Raw genomic sequence first — 23,389 nt, 5'->3', positions numbered from 1 at the left:
GGAACACTAGAACAATGGCAATTGGCAACCAGGGCAGTATATTATTTTACTAAAAATGCCAATATGTGGGAAATGATGCATAAACTTACACTTCGCTGGAACTTGTCTCCGTCCCGTTTAGCCAAGTTCTACCCTCAAACGTCCAACCTTCGCTGGTGGGGCTGTGGGCAGGTGGGCACATTGTTTCACTTCCTGTGCTCCTGCAGGTACCTAGCCGCCTACTGGCAGAAGGTCTTTAGAATCCTAAAGGATATTAGCAACATACCACTGTCACTTTATAAAACTCTGGTCCGACCTCATCTGGAGTATTCTGTCCAGTTCTGGTCACCAGTCCTCAGAAGGGATGTGTTGGCGCTGGAGAGGGTCCAGAGAAGGGCAACTAAACTAATTAGGGGATTGGAGGACCTTGATTATGAGGAGCGTCTCCAATCGCTTGATTTATTCTCCCTGGAGAAGAGACGCCTGAGAGGGGACATGATAGCAATTTTTAAATATCTCAATGGGGATCTAGGCTTAGAAAAAAAGCTGTTCAGTCGAAGGGATTGCATGAGGACTCGGGGGCATACAATGCGATTAGAGGAGAAGCGTTTTAACCTCAGGCAACGTGGGGGTACTTTACTGTTAGGGCTACAAGATTGTGGAATTCTCTACCACAAGAGGTGGTTTCTGCGGGTAGTATGGTGGCTTTCAAAAGACTACTAGACGTACATCTCAAGGATCAGAACATTCAGGGGTATGCGAGATGATTACAGCCACACACACCTACACAGGTTGAACTGGATGGACTATTGTCTTTATTCAACCTCACCTACTATGTAACTATGTAACTGTCCCCCGAACTCGCGTTGTTGAATTTGGGCATTGATCTAATCCCGTACCCCTTCAGAATGATGACTATTAACCTACTTTTTGCAGCTAGACTCACCCTTTTGAGGAATTGGAGGTCCGATAGGGTTCCTGATCTAAGTGAGGTACTCCTCCAGACCAATCAACAATACGTATATGAGAGAATGTTCGCTCTGGCCTCTAATAACTATGCTAAATGCACCACATCATGGGACCCCTGGGCTTAATATGATTGGTACTCTCGACACTGAAGGTATTTTTTTCAATGTTATTGATGTTCCTTGACATGTTCTTACTGAAATGCATTAGAGATCTTTACTCCTATTTCTCTTTCCCCCTTTTTTGGTTAAGTTTGGGCTATATTGAAATGCTCTGTATTAGTGTATTGTAGCGCCACCGGATGCGGGCTGAAGCCTCACTGTGTGGTCATCCGGCTCTGCTCGGCTTAGCCCATTCCTTGACGTTGTTGCACAGTTGTGTATTGTTTACCATGGTTATGTAATGATGATTTAGTTTATACAGTTTGTACTTGCAAAAATTTTATAAAAATTATTGAAATTTAAAGTGAAGTTCCAGTAATTTTTAATTTTTTGAAAGTCAGCAGCTACAAAAAGTGTAGCTTCTGACTTTTAATAAATAGCCACTCACCTGTCCCACAATCCTAGCGGTGTACTCACCACAGCCATGTACTCCCTCTGTCCTCTACTATGGGCACCCGGCTGTGACAGCTTGTGGCTTCACAGCTGGGTGCCCACTGCGCATATGCGAGTGGCGCTGCACTCTCTGACTGGTCCCCAAGTCTTCTAGGACCTGTCATGTGTCCCAGAAGACTTCAGGAAGGAGAACTTCCACTTCCAGTCGCCTAAGGTGACCGGAATGGAAGTAGGAGCGGGTATTTGTCAAATTGGGGTACCTGCTCCCCCCTCCTTCTTAAAAGCTCAGTTTTAAAAAACAGGAGCCAGGGAGGAGGCCTTAAAGTGGAATTTCTGCTTTTGGGTGGAACTCCGCTTTATGAATGCTTTAAATTATTAAACCCTCCCACCATCTTTGCTAAAAAGCAATCATTTGTCTTCAGCTAACAGGGGTGTAAATGAAAAAAAAATCCATATTATATATAAAAAAGGACCCCTAATGATTCAAGTTGAACATGGATATCTATTGATATTGGAAACCAAAAGACCAAGGAAATATGACACATCTCTAAACTCAAAAACAAAACAATAAAAATAATTGCAGCCTACCAACCCTTAGATATATTTACTGCATTCAAGCTTTTTTATAGAAAGTACAAAAACTACCTGTTGATCTTACCTTTGAGGCGGATAGACATGGGGGTGAGTTGCCTCCCTGGTCCCTTTGTTGTCCAGGGGGTTGTCGTATCTGGTGCAAGTGTCTCTTTGGTCCCACTGCACTGGGCATGCAGCCCATGGAGGGAGCAGCACCATTGGTGGTCACCTTCTGAGGCATGAACATAGGGCACCAGTGCTGCATTCACCCATTTTTGTGCTGGCAGCAGTGCTGGTTGCCAGCCAATGCACAGCGTAATTTTGATTGCTGTCTCTGCATCTGGGCACCATATCGGTGATTGTTGGGGTGGATGCACAGTGGCATGCTGAAGTTGTAGCTACCATTTTGGTCCTCCCTCCTGGAAGGACTGCATTTCCGGAGGTGAAGAGGCTAGGTCCTCATGTAAGGCAGAATTGGCAATGTTTATTTGATGATCGGACCATGCTACCTTTGAATCAATGCCCAACAGCCAAGATGCCATAGTTAGTTTGTTTTTGTGTACTTTATTTCAATATGGGTTTTTTTTCTCATCCATAGTGGGTGGGTACCCCATGATGGCTAAATTATATCAGTTGCCCTGCCCCCCCCCCCCATTCCCCTACAGGCTTACATGTTTTACTTGGTTATGGTTTGGACTATGTGTATGTTTGGGGAAAGTGGTAGTCATTCATAGAGAAGGCTCTATATTACATCCATGGAGAAAAGCGGTAAGGGTAGGCAGTACCAAGTTGTGATCTTTGATTGATTATTGTATATACAATATTATATATTTATTTATTATCAATTTATATTATAATTATAATTTATAACTTTTATTTAAGTTTATATTTAAATACTATATATTTATATTATCTATTTATATTGTATAAAATTCACCGACATGGGGAATGGGAGATTTACTTTTGCTGGCTTTTTATGTGTACCCATTTAGGTTGCTTTTTATGTTGAAGTGAGTTTCCAACTGTGGGGATAGTTGCCTTGGAAAGGTTCAAGATATGATTTTGGAATGGGTGCGGGCACTCTTGACATGTATGGAACTGAACGGTATGGATTTATTATCATTTTGTCATTTTTTAAACATTTTTCTTGACTTTATTTGCCATGTACAGTTTACATGTGTGTCCTGCTTTAATTATATGTTTTCATACCAGGTTTTATGAATTTTATTTTCATCTTTTCCTAACAGAATAAAACCCCTACTGTTCCCCTAAGGAAGTCTTTTTGGGTTGAATATCCATGGCTCCATATCCACACTTTATTGATCCAAACTGAGTCAAACATTTGGTGCCTCATTATAAGTGCTGGGACTAAGCATTCTGTACTTTCATTACTTGTGGGGTTGAGGTTCTGTATTGAGTCCTAAAATCATGTTATGTGTTTTAATTGTAAATAAGGGGTTTACATAACCCTTGACTTATTTTTTAGAAAATAATTATGGAACAAAGCTGATTGTTTTTAGGTTAGTTGCAATGTTTTTTGAAATCATTAATTTTAAAGTCCCCTATTTTTATTTTTTTGGGTTCACCAGATAATGTATGGCTGTTGTCTCCAAACAGATGAAGCTCTCTGCCTGCCTTTTTCTGGCCCTTGGGGCATTATTCCTCCAGCTGACATCACTGATGGAGCACCATTCCTCCCGCTGAAACCAATGATGGTATTAAGAGGTACGTGAGCCCAAAAGATGGGAAAATGGTGTCAGCAGAAGTGTCTGAATGTGAAGGAGAAGCTGATATATGGATTCTTCATTGATTTGATATTTATTGCTCACTGAATAGTATAAAACACCATCAGGTGTTTTGTGGCACTATACTGGCCACTTTCTCCGGATGGTGCATAAACACTTTAAACAGCTGTGATATGTCTCTCATGCAGTTTGTGCGGGTGCTGGAACACAATATTGGGTATACTATTCTGCCCACTGCCACCATCAATTGGGCACCATTCCTCCCACTGCCACCATCAATAGGGCACTATTGCTCCCACTTATACCAACAATGGGGTACTATTCCTCCCACTAAAACAGTGATGGGACATTGTTTACGGTTCCCCTACAGCCTGCAGCAAAGTAAACTGTCCCTTTGTTTAGAAAGTTTGTAAACCCCTAAATTAAGGTATTATTTAGTGATGTAACAGGTATATCCCCTATTTTTTATTTTTTTTGTCCCTAGAAGTTGTTCTACGTATCTATTGATCTTTCCAGAAATGCAGCATATTTGGCACTTTCTGTGAGCTGAAAAGTAAGCACAAACATATTTATGTTTATTGTGTAGACTTCTAGTTATGTTAATCCACCAAGTCCAACCAATGTAACATCAATGGCTTCCTCCCAAGCACAGTGGATGAATGAAAGTAGACATGAAGGACAAGAACAAAGTTATATGCAGAATCACCAGGAAAAAACAGGAAAAAAGGAAACTACTGCAGTTACCACATCTGGGAAATATACATATACAACTGTAGACTGTATGACTTACAGTCTGGTAAATCCTCGTTTGGGATCTGGAATTTGGAGGCTCAGAGAGACTTTGGGGTGGGAAAACCCAAACCCTGATTTTAAAGACTTTGGTCCCAAAAGAGTTAACCTACCTTCAGGAAGAGGCCCTTAAATAAAGGAAGCTCCTAGAGTTGATGTGGAGTAGTGAGGAGTTGAGAAGCGTCTGAAGCACTGCAGTTATGCTGGAAGCTGCCTAATGGCGCTTTTCCACTGCATGGAACCGAACGGTTCGGCTCGCTTTTGTGCTTTTCCACTGCTGGTACCACATGGTATGGTGTAGGAACGGTTCGGTACATTTCGGCACGGCAGCGCTTTTCCACTGCATTGACCTGAACGGTACAGCTCTCGAAAACATTACCACCTCGATTGTGGTTCCAAGAGGTACCATACCCGGTACCATATCCCACAATCCTTTGCATGCAGTCACTACTAGCCACTGATTGGTCAGAGAATCCCACCCACCCCGTTGTTATCCCACCCACTTAACTTTAGTACTACTTTAGTGGAAAAGCAAACCATACCGTACCATACCGAACCGTTCCAACACCGTACCATGCAGTACCAGCAGTGGAAAACCAAACCGGGCCAAGCAGGGCCAAGTAGAGCCGAGCTGGTACTTGCAGTGGAAAAGTGCCATAAATGTACTTGGGCTGTACTATACTTCCACTATATTTCCTGCCGGTAGAGGCCTGGTGTAGGTGAAACACTATTAATGTTACTTTGTACTGAAGAAAACTGGACTTTTATTTTGTTGTTTTGCTAAATCTAAGCTGTTAGGTTTGCTATGCAGCATTTTGTTTGCCCTGAGAGGAAAAAAGACTTTCTGTTTATTTAAAAATTGCTTTGCATGTGATGCTGTATCACTACCACAGTTGCTAAACTATCTTTAGCAGAGTATGCAACACAAAGTCCAAGTGACTGTTCTGAGACTTTAAGAATCTGGTAGTATGCATGTCTATCTTACTTTGCAAATACTACTACAATTGTAAATGAGGGAAATTTATTTACAGGGAACAACATTCCAATGCTCATCAAGCTTCCAAGGCAGTGAGACAGCTATGAATAAGCAATGTATGATAAAAGTGTAAATATGTGAGATTTTCGCACTTGATTCCCAGGTCTGCACACCTACTGTGGCCACAAGATTGGCCTTCTAATCTTCCAGTTGGATTTTGTATTTATATCATATTATATTGAAAATGCAACGGGAGCTTCTGGAGCATGCAAAGGGTAGTGAGTATCATCAATTTTTGCTAAATCCTAAAACTAAGGCATTCGTTGCCTTTAATATAAATATTTCATATTTACAGTACATTGTCCCTATATCCCTCTTATAGATCTCTTATTTAGCACTGATGATACAAACCAGTTAGCTATTTGCATTTATCTGCCCAATATATGTTAGACAGTGATGAAGAGATGCAAAGAATGCATCCCTTTACATTTATTTTATTGCAAATTAATGTTCATAAAACTGAAGAGATACTATTAAACATTTCATGAACAGAAGAGATACTATTAAACATTTCATGAACATGAAGTAAACAAAAAACTAGAATGGCACACAATTTAGGAGATGATGAAAGAAATATGGGGCTGCCTTAACTGACCTTCACTCTAGGTATCCAATGTTTGGAGAAGACTTTGAATCTTTACACCTACACATTTCATTGCGGTGTGTTACTGCATACTCTTCAATGTGTGTTATTTCGCTCACTCACATAGCAATGGCTAAAAAAAGGGACATGTAGTATTTTTCTTACTTTTTAATTAGTGCATGACAATGTTTTTATGCATGTAGCAGTACGCTGTGTTGTAGATTTGTTTGACACCTTATATGTGCAGTGTGCACTAGGATGCCATTCTAAATACTTGGCACTAAAACACCCAGAAAGTGACCTGCAAATTGTATAATTCATTACTACAACTCATACATTCGAAGAGAGCTTAGAAGAGTCCCTTATTGTCTTTAATTTAAAGAATGTACAGTTTAACTTAAACTTTTTTTAACCACTTCTGGACCGGAAGGATTTGCCCCCTTAATGACCAGGCCATTTTTTGCATTTTGGCACTGCATTACTTTAACGCAAAGTTGTGCGGTCGTGCGACGCTGCACCTAAGTAAAATTGACGACCTTTTTTTCCCACAAATATAGCTTTCTTTTGGTGGTATTTCAGCACCTCTACGATTTTTTTTTTTTTTTGCGCTATGAACAAAAAAAAAAGTGACAATTCTGAAAAAAAAAACAATATTTTTCACATTCTGCTATATAACAATCTAAAAAAAAAACATAAAAATTTAAAAATCAAAGTTTTTTTTAACAGTTTAGGCCAATTTGTTTTCTGCTACATATGTTTGGTAAAAAAATCACAATAAGCATATTCTGATTGGTTTGCACAAAAGTTATCACGTCTACTAACTAGGGGAAAGATTTATGTCATTTTTATTGTTTTTGTATTTTTATTAGTAATGGCGGCGATCTGCGATTTTTAGCGGGACTTCGATGTTGTGGCAGACAGATCGGACCCCTATTGGGGGGGACCAGTGACATTACTACAGTAATCAGGGCTAAAAATATGCATGTTACTGTAATAATGACACTGGCTGGGAAGGCCTGTGATCCTATATAGAAGGATCACAGGCGCTTTGTGATCATTCCAGAGAGAATAACGGTCAGCTTTGTTAACAACAGCTGACCGTCCTTAGCTCTCAGCGGGGAATGATCACGGTGTCTGGTGGCAATTAAAGCTGCCGGCCATGTATCGGCCATGTATCAGAGTCCCCGCTGCCAGCAGCGGCGCGCGCTCGCCCCCTAGCTGCAGGCGCGCGACCGACGTAGAGCTATGTCGGTTCCCACAGGAGGGTCAGCCGGGCCTTAAGTGGTAATATTGTGGGTGGAATAGAGAAGTATCACAGTAAGTCCCTCCCTGGCCCCAATAATTGTATAAGGGGGGCCCATGAGAAGGTATCAATCGAGGCACATTTTTTTTTTTTTTATTGTTGGCTACAGTACACTGTGACTAAAGTGAAACTCAGGCTGCAGAAAATGTTTCACTATGCACTATTACTACTTTTGACCTCCTTAATAGCCACAGCACCTGTAATCATCATCATTATCATAGTGATGACCACACAGTACAGGTTGTATTGTATGATCATCATCATGATAATGATGGTGATCACAGGTCTTGTGCTATATCATTCAGTGTTTTCACTATAGACTGTTGAGGTTAGGAGTAGTAATAGTATATGGTGCAACCTTCTCTGCATCCGGTGTCTTTTTTTTCACTGTATGCAGGCTGCAGACAGCTTTGCACTGTGTACTATTACTACCCTTGACCTCCTTTAAAGTACACAGTGCTAACAGTCTTTATGCACACAATCTTTAAGCATGCATATATACGTTTGCATACCTCCCAACTGTCCCGGATCCTATGGGACAGTCCCAGGATTTTAACAAAATCCTGACATTCCACAGTCTCTAGCTATATCCCCCAACCAAGCACCGGAATGTTTGCTCTGGCACTCAGCTTCCACACCCTCCTCAATTATTGTTCCCTCATTCAGAATACTGGTCTAGTGACATCATCTCTGCCCACAGCCAGGAAATGCTGCAGCTTACTTTAGATGACTCTTCCATCATTAAATCGTATAACAATTTAGCTTTCCAACTGGGGTTCCTAAGAGGACATACTCCGCTAGAGCTGCCTCTGGGGTGACAGCAAAAAAATGTCAGGCTCCTGACTATCCTGTCTTATATTGTTAGTTTTACTGTAACACATTGTATATAGTACATCGTGGGGGTACATCACTTCACAGGCAGGTTCAAGGCATTCCCCAGACATCTTTTTTTTAATATTTTGACTTTTTTATCTTTTTTAAACAATATTTATTAAAGGAAAATTCAAAAATTCAACAAAGATACAGAGGTAATTACAAAACAATGAGGTATGGAAAGGGCACCATATGCCACAAGTATCTCTGATATCAGAGTGCAAGGTAAATATTCCAAAAAGGAGATCTCAAAGTAACATAGCAGTAACTCATACCCTAATAATCAAGGTCAACTCAAGGCATCATCAAGAGGTATGTAGTCAAACATGTAAACAGTAAATAATAATAAAAAAAACTTACAAGTAGGCAAGTAGAAGAAAAGCTGCATAGGCTCATGAAATAGGATATAGTAATCTCTATAGACTAGGACCTCAAGATAGCATGGGGCATAAATAGTTCTGCAGAATTAGGACTAAGCTACAACTCTGGTTAAATACATCATCATAGCGTGGCAATACAGGTGCCATAATGGTAATTAATTATATGTTGATAAAGAATGTGAAAAGAAAGGAATAAGTGAAAAAGGAAAAGCATGAGAAAATAAGAAAAGTAGGAAAAGGATAGGAAGTGAGGGATGGAGGAGAAAGAATAGAAAAGGGGGGCCCTTGGGGATCTGGTGGATTTGAAACCCAAGACTAGATTACAGATAGGCATGTGCTGCACAAATAATAGGGAAACAATAATGACATATCAAAATGGCAAATAGTGTGATATCCGAGGATTCCAAAGTTTCTCATACTAACTCACTTTGTCCAACAGGGTGGCTTTAACCTTTGCATGTATCATGGCCTGTGTGTCTGTGGCCGGTGGTAATTTATAACAACAATTTAAACTGGCGAAAGTTCAGATCTAGCGTTTTTTCTTATTAAACAAGGAAATTGCTGGGTCTACATCTAAGGTAGTATTGAATAAAGTGGAGCGTACACTAAAGATTTCTTAGCCAAAAAACTGATGAAGGTGATCAGTTAAAAAATAGTTGTAGGTGTGAAGAAATATATCTATCCGGTCAGGGACCAGATACCATCACATAAGGACATTGTAATTTGTTTCCAGAGAAATTATGTTTTGAGAGGAAGATTTAGTGGCGGACCAAATTTCGGTCCAATCTTCAGTTTCCAACTGAAGCCCAAGATCTCTCTCTCATTTAGATGTGTAAGGAAGAAAAGCAGCGGATGACTGGCCTAGCAATTGTACATATAGTGTGGAAATTAGGCCCCATGCATGTGGGTCTTGTTTGCATGTGCATTCAAAAACAGTCCTGGAGGGAGAGAGAAGTCTGTGTGCACGCAAGGAGCGAAGAAATGCTTAATTTGTAAGTAGCAAAAAGCTCTGAATTCGGTACACCATATGTCTTGCAGAGGGCTGGGAATGGTTTGAAAGAATTGGGGGTGATATACAGGTCCTTCTCAAAAAATTAGCATATTGTGATAAAGTTCATTATTTTCTGTAATGTACTGATAAACATTAGACTTTCATATATTTTAGATTCATTACACACAACTGAAGTAGTGCAAGCCTTTTATTGTTTTAATATTGATGATTTTGGCATACAGCTCATGAAAAACCCCAAATTCCTATCTCAAAAAATTAGCATATCATGAAACGGTTCTCTAAACGAGCTATTAACCTAATCATCTGAATCAACTAATTAACTCTAAACACCTGCAAAAGATTCCTGAGGCTTTTAAAAACTCCCAGCCTGGTTCATTACTCAAAACCGCAATCATGGGTAAGACTGCCGACCTGCCTGCTGTCCAGAAGGCCATCATTGACACCCTCAAGCAAGAGGGTAAGACACAGAAAGAAATTTCTGAATGAATAGGCTGTTCCCAGAGTGCCGTATCAAGGCACCTCAGTGGGAAGTCTGTGGGAAGGAAAAAGTGTGGCAGAAAACGCTGCACAACGAGAAGAGGTGACCGGACCCTGAGGAAGATTGTGGAGAAGGACCGATTCCAGACCTTGGGGGACCTGCAGAAGCAGTGGACTGAGTCTGGAGTAGAAACATCTAGAGCCACCGTGTACAGGCGTGTGCAGGAAATGGGCTACAGGTGCCGCATTCCCCAGGTCAAGCCACTTTTTAACCAGAAACAGAGGCAGAAGCGCCTGACCTGGGCTACAGAGAAGCAGCACTGGACTGTTGCTCAATGGTCCAAAGTACTTTTTTCGGATGAAAGCAAATTTTGCATGTCATTCGGAAATCAAGGTGCCAGAGTCTGGAGGAAGACTGGGGAGAGGGAAATGCCAAAATGCCTGAAGTCCAGTGTCAAGTACCCACAGTCAGTGATGGTCTGGGGTGCCATGTCAGCTGCTGGTGTTGGTCCACTGTGTTTTATCAAGGGCAGGGTCAATGCAGCTAGCTATCAGGAGATTTTGGAGCACTTCATGCTTCCATCTGCTGAAAAGCTTTATGGAGATGAAGATTTCATTTTTCAGCACGACCTGGCACCTGCTCACAGTGCCAAAACCACTGGTAAATGGTTTACTGACCATGGTATTACTGTGCTCAATTGGCCTGCCAACTCTCCTGGCCTGAACCCCATAGAGAATCTGTGGGATGTTGTGAAGAGAAAGTTGAGAGACGCAAGACCCAACACTCTGGATGAGCTCAAGGCCGCTATCGAAGCATCCTGGGCCTCCATAACACCTCAGCAGTGCCACAGGCTGATTGCCTCCATGCCACGCCGCATTGAAGCAGTCATTTCTGCAAAAGGATTGAGTGCATAACTGAATATAATTATTTGAAGGTTGAATTTTTTTGTTTTAAAAACACTTTTCTTTTATTGGTCGGATGAAATATGCTAATTTTTTGAGATAGGAATTTTGGGTTTTCATGAGCTGTATGCCAAAATCATCAATATTAAAACAATAAAAGGCTTGCACTACTTCAGTTGTGTGTAATGAATCTAAAATATATGAAAGTTAATCAGTACATTACAGAAAATAATGAATTTTATCACAATATGCTATTTTTTTGAGCAGTGACCAGTTGCGAAATGAGGTGGGTGAGATCCAGGCAGGGTAGAAGGCTGGGTTGCACAGAAAAGATACCAGCAGGTTATGGGTGGATTGTAAGCATTAGTGTGATTTGAACCTTTGGAATTTGCCATTTTTAAACAATTTTAAAATCACCACTCCCACAAAAAATGCAATTTTTTTTTTTAAACTACTTTTTTGCATTGGCACACGTCCCTCCTGATGCTCACTATATCATCTGTTTGACAATCTGTTGCCTTTTAGCCTTGAAAACACTCAGAACTAAACATCCAGTTCCCTTTGAATTCAGTGGAGTTTCAATTACCATTCAAAACTTGTGAGCTGTTTGGCAAACATCCTACAAACTAAACTCAAGAAAAGAATCCCTTGATTTAGGTCACCCTTTTCAAAATGTACTACATTTCCTGTCCTTCCTCTGTTGTAAAAGGAATGGAGAGGATCAACAATTTAAACACAAGCCACTCACAATGATCTCATGCTATCACACTTCTCGCAAGGTACCAAGCTGCTTGGATCGACTCTGTTTGTTGTGTATGTACACTGAGCTGTCCAAGCTGTTCTAATGTGTTTTCTCCATTATTCAAAGAAAATGTGACCGCACTCAGGATAAGTTGAAGAATGAAGTGTTTAATTCCCTGTAAAATGAAATACAAACAGTGCTTCACATAGACACGGGACAGGTAAACGCGTTTCACGATTCTACGTGATCACTGGTAATGATTAAGCGATCTGTAGAATCGTGAAACGCGTTTACCTGTCCCGTGTCTATGTGAAGCACTGTTTGTATTTCATTTTACAGGGAATTAAACACTTCATTCTTCAACTTATCCTGAGTGCGGTCACATTTTCTTTGAATTGCTGGACTTTTGGATGACGGATCCGACCTGCACCAGAGCACTTTGCCTCACATGAGCGGCTTTTTCCTCTTATCTGCATTGTTTTCTCCATTGGCATTTATAAATGGAACTGGGGAAATAACAGACCAGATCACTAATCCAACATTAATTAAGTAGTTTTATTGTGTGTGCCCATTTTAGAAAGATTTCCTTTTTTTAGTGATCCCAATAGGTTGTGGGATTGCAAGAGTAGATCAATGGAATAGTTATATAAACCCAACCTATCTGACAGATTGTTTGCCCCAGAGATTGGCTGGGTGATAATACCTGCCTGCCTACTCAAAATTAATTAGGATAATTAATTATTAAGATAAAAAAAAAAAAGATCACATTTTTTTTATAAGTCCCTCTCAAAGTTTGAGTAATTCTGCATGTATAGTTAGTGCAAAGAAAAAGTAAAAATACATAAGTATGTATTCATAAATATATGTCTCATATGGTAAATGATGCCTTTTCTTAGAAATATAAGGTATATCTCTGGCACAACCAAACTTCCTCCAGACTGCTTTCTACACACCTGAATTTGCCTCCGTGTTCTTTCCAATTATTTTGCTGTCACAACTACAAAAAACTGTGCATGTGTTATTTTTTTTTTTTAAGTGAACTTATCCTTTGAAGCAAAATAAAAAGGGGTGACACTCCACTCTCCCTAGCCCCCAAACTGCAATTCACATCATAGCACAATGCTTAAGTGGCAACATGTAGTACTGAATAACTTTATGGTAACACACTAGCACAGCAGAACAGCACAAAACTTTCTCCCTAAACACACTGTCAGCTGCCCCTCATTACTTAAGCCTCGTACACATGTACCGATCGCCGGCCGACCGATCGGCCGTCTTTTGTCCAGGGCTGTCCTGTCCGCTGAAAAGTGCAAAAGACTGCACACGAATTTTGTCGGCCAACAACAGCCGACTGCAGAAGTGATGTCATGTGATGGTTAACTTTCCGTGTCTTTTTTCTTCTCTGAGCATGCCCAATCTTGCAAATCTGCTGATTGTCGGCCGAATTCTGTACTGACTGGCGAACAATCGGCCGTTCTGGTGTTGGCCAACAAAAATTTTAATGCCTGCACAACAGATTCTGTTCAGCCGAAAATGCGCTGTCGGAAGCATCATACTAACAAGCCTACAATCGGCCGATCGGTCGTCGGCCGAATATTTACAGCCGACGATCGGTACGTGTGTACGAGGCTTAACTCACACTAGGGCTGGCCATACATGTTCAATCTTCTAGTACAATTTCCCTTTAGATTAACCAAAATCCATATAATATGACGTTAAAACGAAACAACTTTCAATTGGTTCCAATTAGGAAGGCCCTTGCACTACATAGTTTAAGGTAAATCTAAAGAAAAATTGTATAAGAAAATTGAACATTTATGGCCTGTCTTACAAAGGGCTGCTGGGAGAGATGTGGGGGTAGGACTTTGACCAAAAGTCAATTTTGGCCAAAGTATTGCACCTCACCAGAGGTCACAGTGCCCCACATTGCATTATGGGATGTGGCTAAACACCCTTAAAGCGTAACTTTGTTGCAGATTCCTACCTTTTGTTATTCTGAATAAATCACAGTTTGTTCCTCTATGCCTCTGTGCTAAGTGAATCTAAAGCTGGATACACACTATACAACTTTTGTTGTTAGATTTCATTTAGATTTACCTTTAACTATGTAGTGCAGGGACCTGATTGCATACACATTGAAAGTGTTTAGATTTTACCTCATACTATATGGTTTTGGTAAATCTAAAGGAAAAAATCTAAAGACAACTGTATAGTGTGTATGGCCCATAATAGGAATGGTTTCATAATTATCAACCAGCTGTGGCAGCTGCAAAGCACTAATAAGGAAAGCTGCTGGGCCTGCATCCCTTTAGACGTGTTCCTATTGGGAGTATCTCACCAAAAATGACATTTTTGATGCAGGGGATGCCAGAAATCTGACTTGTATCTTAGGCAGACTTCTGGGAAAATCTGTGAGCCAATCCCACAAACAGGAAATTATGTTTCTGGGGTGTGGTCAGTATACATTCTGTGTACAGAACAGCTCCAGGTAGCCAGATTGCATTGCATTTTCAGAAAATTACAATGGCTGCAGGTTGAAAAGGAAAGGTCATTTTTAATAACATTGGATTACAATATGATTTGTGTAGAAATTGTATACACTATATTGTTTTTTCTTTGTTTTCTATTTTTTTCCACACAAAAGTGGAGTTACCCTTTAACCACTTCAATACAGTGCTTTTTCATCCCCTTCCTGCCCAGGCCAATTTTCATCTTTTAGTACTGTTGCATTTTGAATGACAATTGCGTGGTCATGCAACACTGTACCTAAACCAAATTTATGTAATGTTTTCCCCACAAATAGAGCTTTCTTTGGTGGTATTTGATCACCGCAAGTTTTTTCTTTTTTGCTAAAAAAATAAAAAAGACCGAAAAGTTTGAAAAAAAAAAAGTTTTTTGTTTATGTTATAAATTTTTGTAAATAAATACGTTTTTTTCTGTACTGACAATCACTGATGAGGCCACACTGACAGGCGCTGATAAAGAGGCACTAATGGGGTGACACTGATAGGGTGGCACTGATAGGTAGCACTGATATGCAGCATTGATGGGCACTGATAGGTGGCACTGATGGGCACTGATAGGCGGCACTGATGGGCACTAATAGGTGGCACAGGTGGGCACTGATATACGGCATTGGTGGGAACTGATAGGTGGCACTGATGAGCAATGATGGGCACTGGTGGGCGGCAATGATAGGTGGCAATGATGGGCGGCACTGATAGATGGCAATGATGAGCAGCACTGGTTAGGAGGGCACTGACAGGCTCCCTGAGCGCTGATTGGCATCCCTGTGGCCATTGGTGGGCATCCCTGGTGGCCATAGGTGGGCAATCCCTGGTGGCTCTAGTGGCATCCCCCAAGGGTCTGCACTGGTAATCAATGCTCTGATTACCAGCACAGACCCCCCCCCCCCCGTCAGGAGAGCCGCTGATCGGATCTCCTCTACTCGCGCCTGTCAGGCACGAACTGAGGAAAGCCAATCAATGGCAATTCCTATTTACTATGTGACCAGCTGTGATTCAACACAGCTGGTCACATGGTAAAGAGCCTACATCATAGGCTCTTTACTGGGATTGGAAATGCGATGTGTCAGAGTGACACACTGCACCATCGAGCCCCCTGGGGCGCACAGAGCAGCCTATCCTGCTGGACATCATATGACGCCCAGTCGGGATAGAGTAACCACTTTGTGGCCGTCATTTTGCTATATGACAGGCGGGAAGTGGTTAAAGTGTGGGTTTTGGCCAAACTCAAAACACGCAAAATTCAGACCAAACATAGGACCAGTCTGAATACAAAGCTCATCCCTAGTCAGGATGACAGATTTTCTTTTTCCTTAATGTCTGTTAACAACTGGATAGTAGTAGATAATACTTAGAATTCCATCCACCATCAACTCCCAATAAATGACGATTTCCAGAGATTGACTGTAAAGTAGTATAAAGTTTAACATAATTAAAACAACTTTTGTGTATATGCTCTTTTTACATGTGATCACAGACTAACGTATACTGCAAACACATCCTTTGTCATTAATCTGGCAATACTGCTTTTAGAGACAAACCTAACAGATTTTGCTCTTTCCATACAAATTCATTATCAGCCTGACTAGAACACATGGCAATAAAGCCATATATGTTGCCTAGTCTCATTCTATTATCCTTTTTAACAACCATTGCCCAGAGGCCGATGCTTTCCAAATAATTTGCATGACTGTTCTCTCTTTTAGTGCTGCAAAGTCATCCAGGATTCTGCTCCAGTCCCCTTGTGAGTAAACATGTTGCAGCCTGATAAGAGGAAAGGGACTCAATTTCCATTCATAATGTCCTCATCATGCTATCGACAGAGGGAGTAGAAAAGGTATTGCATAAAAAAATGATTCAGTGCCAGCTAACACCTAAGCAGCCTCAGGCTATAGTTTTGCTTTACCTTACAATGAGTGGCAGTCCCCTCTGGCAGGAAAGGCATATGAAAAGCTGTTCAATAAAGAACATTCTAATAATGTCTAGTTGGAAAAACACACACACACCTACTTAAAAATGTAAAGAAACAATGAAAGAAACATTTTTTACACAGTGGAGATTAACTTTAAATACATACAAAGGGTAGGATACAGACGCACAGAGATAGTGACGTAAAATCTGTTGCTTTACATTGTACTGCAGTCAGTATGGCAAAAACATTACCTTGATCTGAAAATCTGTTTCTATCAACTGTTAACATTATAGGTAAAATGTTGTGTTTTTTGCGTCAAGCTAGGGGTGTTTCATTATCATGTACCTGAAAATAATTTTTGATGTGTTTGTTACATTTTGTAAAAAGTCATACCACCTGAATTGGCTTCCTTAAATGGTTATCTGCAGTTCTACTGTGGAAGAACCTGTTAATGTGAAATTGAAGTCACACTTTTGAAAAATTCTTAGAATTTAGAGTTTTTCAGCAAAAGGGGCATGCAAAGTAACTAGCAGAAGCAATATACCTAAAAAAGAGTAAAGAGTAAGGGGAAGAAGAATTTGATACTGGCACCCAGGGCCACTGATAAGGAAATACAGCCGATCCTCCTGTACTGGGCTCCATCAGTTCAAAAGGGGGGGCCCAGGCACCAGCTGTATTGCCTTATTGTGACTTTTGTGGATCCTCGTGTAGCTCTTCCTGCTTATACCCCTCTTTCTCCCCCCAGCTGGGCTGCAGGACAAAAGGTTCTAGTATCTGCATGCCCTTACCTCCTGCTGTCCAGGACCCTTGTGTGCCCCTTTCCCCCTGAAGCGCTGCCAGTTTCCCTCCTTTCCTCTCTGTCTTTAGTCCCTTTCTCTGCCTCAGATGTGAGACATTAGGTGTCTGTTTAGACCCTTGATATTTCACCAAAGCCCCCCCCCCACCCCCCCAAAAGGGCAGTTCAAAAAGGTAAATGAAAATAAAATTCTAAACAAATGTGTAAAATTTTTAAATTCTAAAAAATAAATAAAAATTAAGGACTTGTTCACCTGTTCTTTGCTCTCTGAAGAGCAGTTAGAGATGTCCTCCAGGAAGCATTTGGCAAGTGGTGAGGGGGCATATTGCCTCTTCGCCACCTGTTTTAACCCTGCACTAGAGCACTGCAAAGATGGTTGAGAAGAGTTTGCAGCACAGCATTTTTCACTTAAATAGATCTTGTTCGATGGGGGTATAATTTTTGTCATGTCTGCAAAGCATACCATTGTGGCACGTGGCATTTTAACAAAAATATTATTCAATATTTTTAGAAGGGGGAGCAGTCAGGTAGGCTCTATGGGGCCCTGTGATTTCTAACAGCAGCCCTGCTGGCACCTCTTAATATTCAAGTAGGCGGCATGTGGCTTTGCAGAACACAAGTGATGGTGCAGATAGATGTCTGCTGTGGAACTTTATTTGCTATGTCATTGTATGATAATTATATCTCAGTCTACCTTTCTGCTCTAAAACAGACATTAACCTCCTAACTTGCACCCCCTGAGATGAAAAACAAGGGGACTATACCCTAGACCTAACAGTTTTGTGTAAGAGTCTTCCACTAAGCTGCTCACTTTGGTAATGACAAAGATGATAAAAAGCCTTTTTACCTAGGGAGCATGCCTTCCATATCAGACACTTTGGTGCACACGGTAGTGGTTTTGCAGAGTAAAGATTTGCATCATAATTATGAAACAGAGAAACTGGGAAAATATTGGTGAATTGCCATGATTTTGAGCCCTTGTTAGAAAAGTAAAATGGGGAGGCTTCCAAAATCGGTAATGCTATAAATTGTTGTGAAGCTGTGTTTTGCACTAAATTCACTATGCTTTGGATGATCATATACCTGCCATCTTTTTCCATCCCTTGGTGAATGATTCCTTTTACACTTGAAACTTTAGAAGAGGCAATGCTGCAAGATGTAGCACCAGCCACTGCAGCCTGCATAGTTTTGAATGATTTATTCATGTCATGGCCCCATATATATTATATGTAATAGACCAAAACCATAGGCTAGTCTGACCACTAGTCTGAGTTTATCTTTATAGCTTAATTTATGGAAAAAAGTGATGACTTCATAAGTAATTGGGTCTGAAGACTAGATCAAGGACCCAGACTGGCTCAGTTTACCATTTCTATTCACCCCTGTCTATTCTCCAGCACTAACAGGTATTAAGAAAGTAACATGATTATCCATAGATGCCACCCCCACCACCTGAAGTAGCTCTGTTAACCAGCTACTGCTACTGTGTCATCTTGATGCAATACAGTATATAGCAATATGTCATATGTGCATAGCATTACTCCTGATCGAGCCGCTGTTTAGGATAAGCCCCCTGTTCTCTGTTGTGACCCCTAAGGCTTTGGCCTTACTGACACACCAGGTTAATAGCTGGAGAGCAAATAACACACAAGAATTTCTTAATGCTCAATGATATTGCTATCTTGAACGAGGCACCAAGACGTGAGGAAAAGTAAACTTGTATACAGTAAGTCACCTACTTACGAACGAGTGCAGTTCTTGGAGCTCATTTGTAAGTTGAACTTGTTCGTAAGTCCAGGAAAGACAAAGGCTGCCAGCACTGATCAGTGTCTTCTTGTGGTGGAACCTGCCCTGTTAGAACACAAAGGCAGAGCATTGGAGATCGCTGTACCAACATTGCTTGTGTTGGTCCAGGGATCTGTCAGTTTTTCTTTCACTCAGCTCACTGGGTGTGTGTACCCAGCTTTACAGGATTGGACATTTTCGTATCTGTGAAAGTTTGTAAGTAGAATGTTCATATAAAGGGGATTACTGTATTGACACTTAGCAAAAATGGATAATATTGCAACTAAAAAACACCAATGCTTATCGTGACACAAGGTGACCCACTGATCAGAACATAAAGAAGAGGAAGTATGGGGCCCAATAGTGCATTTGCCCCTGATCAGCATAAATAGTAGCAGTGCCACCCAGAATGTCAGGCAGAAGTTAGAAAATACAGTTTTCCTTTTTTTTTAACATGTGCTTCAGCATTAATAAATCTTTGCTTGATCTTTCTGTCTGTTATATCAGTCCACAAAAACTTTCAGTCGATACCATAAACTCACAAAAATGTAGTAATTACCCAATTATTTGCAAAGGCAAAGCAAGTACTAAGTTCCATTAGCATGGATAAGCAGTGCAGAATATTCTAATTATGTAGCTCATCTCCAGTGACACATTCATGTCAGTCACCAGGGACAGTTTTAGATACATTGGGATCCTAGGCAAGAACGAAATTGGTGCCTTCTTGGCTGGCATACTGCAGGCACTCTAACATGACCCAGCTTCAGAGTACAGAATATTCTTCTAGTTCATGTCTTTCTACTTTTCTGTTTTAACCACTTAAGCCCCGGAGGATTTTCCTGCTAAAAGACCAGGGGGTATTTTGCGATTCGGCACTGCGTGATTTTAACGGACAATTGCGCGGTCGTACGATGCTGTACCTAAACGAATTTGACGTCCTTTTTTTCCCACAAACAGAGCTTTCTTTTGGTGGTATTTGATCCCCTGTGCGATTTTTACTTTTTGCGCTATAAACAAAAAAAGCGTAAATTTTGCAAAAATAACAATATTTTTCACATTTTTTTATATGAAATTCCCCAAAAAAAATGTAAAAATCAAAATTTTTTAACATTTTCGGCCAATTTGTTTTATCCTACCTATGTTTGGTAAAAAAAATCACAAAAAGCGTATTTTTATTGGTTTGCGCAAAAGTTATCGCGTTTACTAACAAAGGGAAAGATTTTTGTCATTTTTGTTGTTGTTTTTTTTTTTTTTTTTATATTTCTTTATTAAATTTTCCAGGTAAAAAATTATTTACAACACTCCAATCGCTGGAGAATTTTTTCATATACATTTTACACATATTACCTTTTATCCCTTTTTTCCCCCCTCCCTTCCTTATCCCTCCCCCCCCCCCGTCTCTTCTTATCATTCGACCCTATTATTTCTCTGTATTCCCTTGTGTCCTTAAACTCTTGCCACTCATCCCAAATCTCCTCTTCATTCCCCTTTTCTCCTCCTCCCAGGTCCTCAGCTGCTCCAACTTTCTTATTTTCTCTACTTTTAACAGCCAATCTTTCCTGGAGGGGGCCCTCTTCTTTTGCCAATTAAAGGGAATCAAGCTCTTAGCTGAGTTTAATAAGTGAGGGAGTAATGTTTTTTTATATTGCTTCACTGACATATGGGTTCCATGAAACATGCATTTCCAAGGATCCAAGGGAATATCTATTTTAGTAATTTTACTTATTAATTCTATAACTTCACTCCAGAATACTTTAATTTTTGGGCACTCCCACCATATATGGACTATAGTCCCTACCATCTGACATCCCCTCCAGCAAAGTCTTGAACTCTCCACCTGAATTCTTCCCATCTTATCAGGAGTGTTGTACCACCTTGTGATCAGTTTATAGTTCATCTCCTCCGTGTTGGTGTCTATCGCGGATTTATGTACTAGTTGAAGGCTCTTATCCCACTGTTTGTTGTTACTACACGGGCCAAGGTCTCTTTCCCATTTTTCTTTTAATGATATTCCTCTCTCTTTTGTTATTGTTAACAGTATTTTATACACATTCGAAATATTATTTATTATCTTATCCTTAAGACATAATTGCTCAAAAGGGCGGAGGTCGTTTATATCTCTCAATGGCTGCAGTAGTGACAATGTGAAATGCTTTAGTTGGATATACCTCCACTCATTTATTTCCAGTTTTCTTTCCTTTATTTCAACTCCGCCAAGGTTATAATTTTCCCCTTCTCTACTATATCCCCTAATTGTGCTTCTCCTTCTTCTATCCATTTACCTAATTCTTCCCCTGGTGCAAAAAATTTTGTGCCCTGTAACGGGATCAGTGGTGAATTGTGTTTCCAATTTTCTTTTTTATGAATATTATCCCAAACCTTAATAGCATGTCTTGTGATTATATGCATGTTAGTGTCCAGATTTCTAAACCTCTCAGGTATCCATATAACTTTTGCTAGGTGTGTACCACTCATCGTGCTTTCTATTACCACCCAATTTCTATCATTATTTTTTTTTGTCCATTCTATCACCCTTGTGAGTATTGCTGCAAAATAATAATTTTTAAAGTCGGGTAGGGCTAGTCCCCTTGTCCCTTACCTTTACATAGTGTAGTGTACTTTACCCTTGGCTTTTTGTATTTCCAAATAAAGCGGGATATTAATCTTTTAAGTGTTTTAAAAAATACTTGAGGTAATGAAATCGGAATCATCTGGAATTTATATATAATTTTGGGCAGGATTATCATTTTTATCGTATTTATTCTCCCTATCCAGGAAAAGATTCTCGGGGATAATCTATTTAATTCTGATCTTCCTTCATTCAGAAGTTCTAGAAAATTAGTTTTGTAGAGTTTTTCTGGAGTAGGGGTTAATTTTATTCCTAAATATTTAATCTCATCTTTTCTCCAGTTGAACTGAAATTCTTTTTTTAACATCTCCTCTTCTTGTTTAGGGATATTAATATTTAATATTTCTGATTTTTTTTGATTAATTTTTAAATTGGATAGTTCTCCATATTGTTTCATTATTTTAATTATGTTGGGCAAAGTGATCCTCGGATTACTTATGTAAAGCAGGATATCATCTGCAAAGGCAGATACCTTATGCTCCACTTGTCCCACCTTTATGCCCCCGATGTCCACACTATTTCTAATAGTTGCCAGTAGTGATTCCAAAGATAAGACAAATAACATCGGAGACAAGGGACATCCTTGTCTTGTTCCATTGAGCATTTTAAACGAGTCTGACAAAGTTCCATTGACCTTTACCTTTGCAGTTGGTTGATTATACAAAGTTTTGATCCAGGCCAACATTCTAGGTTTTATTCCCAACTCCACTAGGGTGTTTATCATGAACTCCCAGTCTACCCTGTCAAATGCTTTTTCCGCATCTATTGACAGGAGTAGACTGGGAGCTCTGCTTTTTACCATATGGTCTATCAACAGTATAGTTTTTATCCCATTGTCCCGTCCCTGTCTCCCCGGGATGAATCCTACTTGATCATTGTGTATCCACTCCCCCATTAGGTTCTTCATTCTAGTGGCCAAAATTTTTGTGAATAATTTAGTATCAACATTAAGTAGGGAGATGGGTCTAAAACTAGAACATAGTAACGGGTCTTTTCCCTCTTTCCGTATAACTGTGATTGATGCTGACAGGGCCTCTCTACTCATCTCGTACTGAGTCCCTATTCCGTTTATATATTCTTTAAATCTTGGAATTAAAATGTCTTTAAATTTTTTATAATAACCTATGGTAAACCCATCCGGTCCTGGGCTTTTACCTAGGCTCGTTTCTTTAATGGCTCTCTCTATTTCTTGTTCTGAGATTGGTCTTTCTAAGAATGTTAACTTTTCCTCATCTATCTTTGTCAGTCCTGCGTCTACAAGGTATTTTTTGATTTTCTCCCTCCTTTCTGTTTCATTCCCTTGTATCTCACCTTTCTTTACTGCATAAAGATTAGCATAGTAGTTTTGGAATTCTTTGGCTATTCCTGTCGTTGTTTGAATTATTTCCCCATTTTTATTTTTAATTTTATCTACAAAATTTTTTCCTTTCTTCTTTTTCAGGATTTTTGCTAGGTTTTTCCCAACCTTATTACTTTCAATGTATTTTTCTTTTATGCATCTTTTCATTTCCTGCTTTATTTCCTGTTCTAACAGATCTTTCAATTCTTCTCTCTTCACCTCAAGTAAATTATTTATTAATATATCTTGTGTATTTTTATGTTTTTGCTCTAATTGATGTACTTCTGTCATTAGCCTAATCTTATCTTTTATTCTTTCTTTTTTCCTTTGGGTCCCCTTTGAGATAAATATGCCCCTCATATAAGCCTTATGAGCTTCCCATACTATGTCTTTTGGTGCATCTTTTGTATCGTTTATTTGAAAATAGAATTCCAACTCTTTCACTATTTCTTTTTCCCACTTTTTATCTCCAAAAATCTCCTCATTTA

This window comes from Pelophylax lessonae, assembly GCF_965119305.1.
Source record: "Pelophylax lessonae genome assembly, chromosome: 9".
NCBI lineage: Eukaryota > Metazoa > Chordata > Amphibia > Anura > Ranidae > Pelophylax > Pelophylax lessonae.
The sequence above is the reverse complement of the archived record's forward strand: the minus strand, read 5'-3'. Positions refer to the sequence as shown.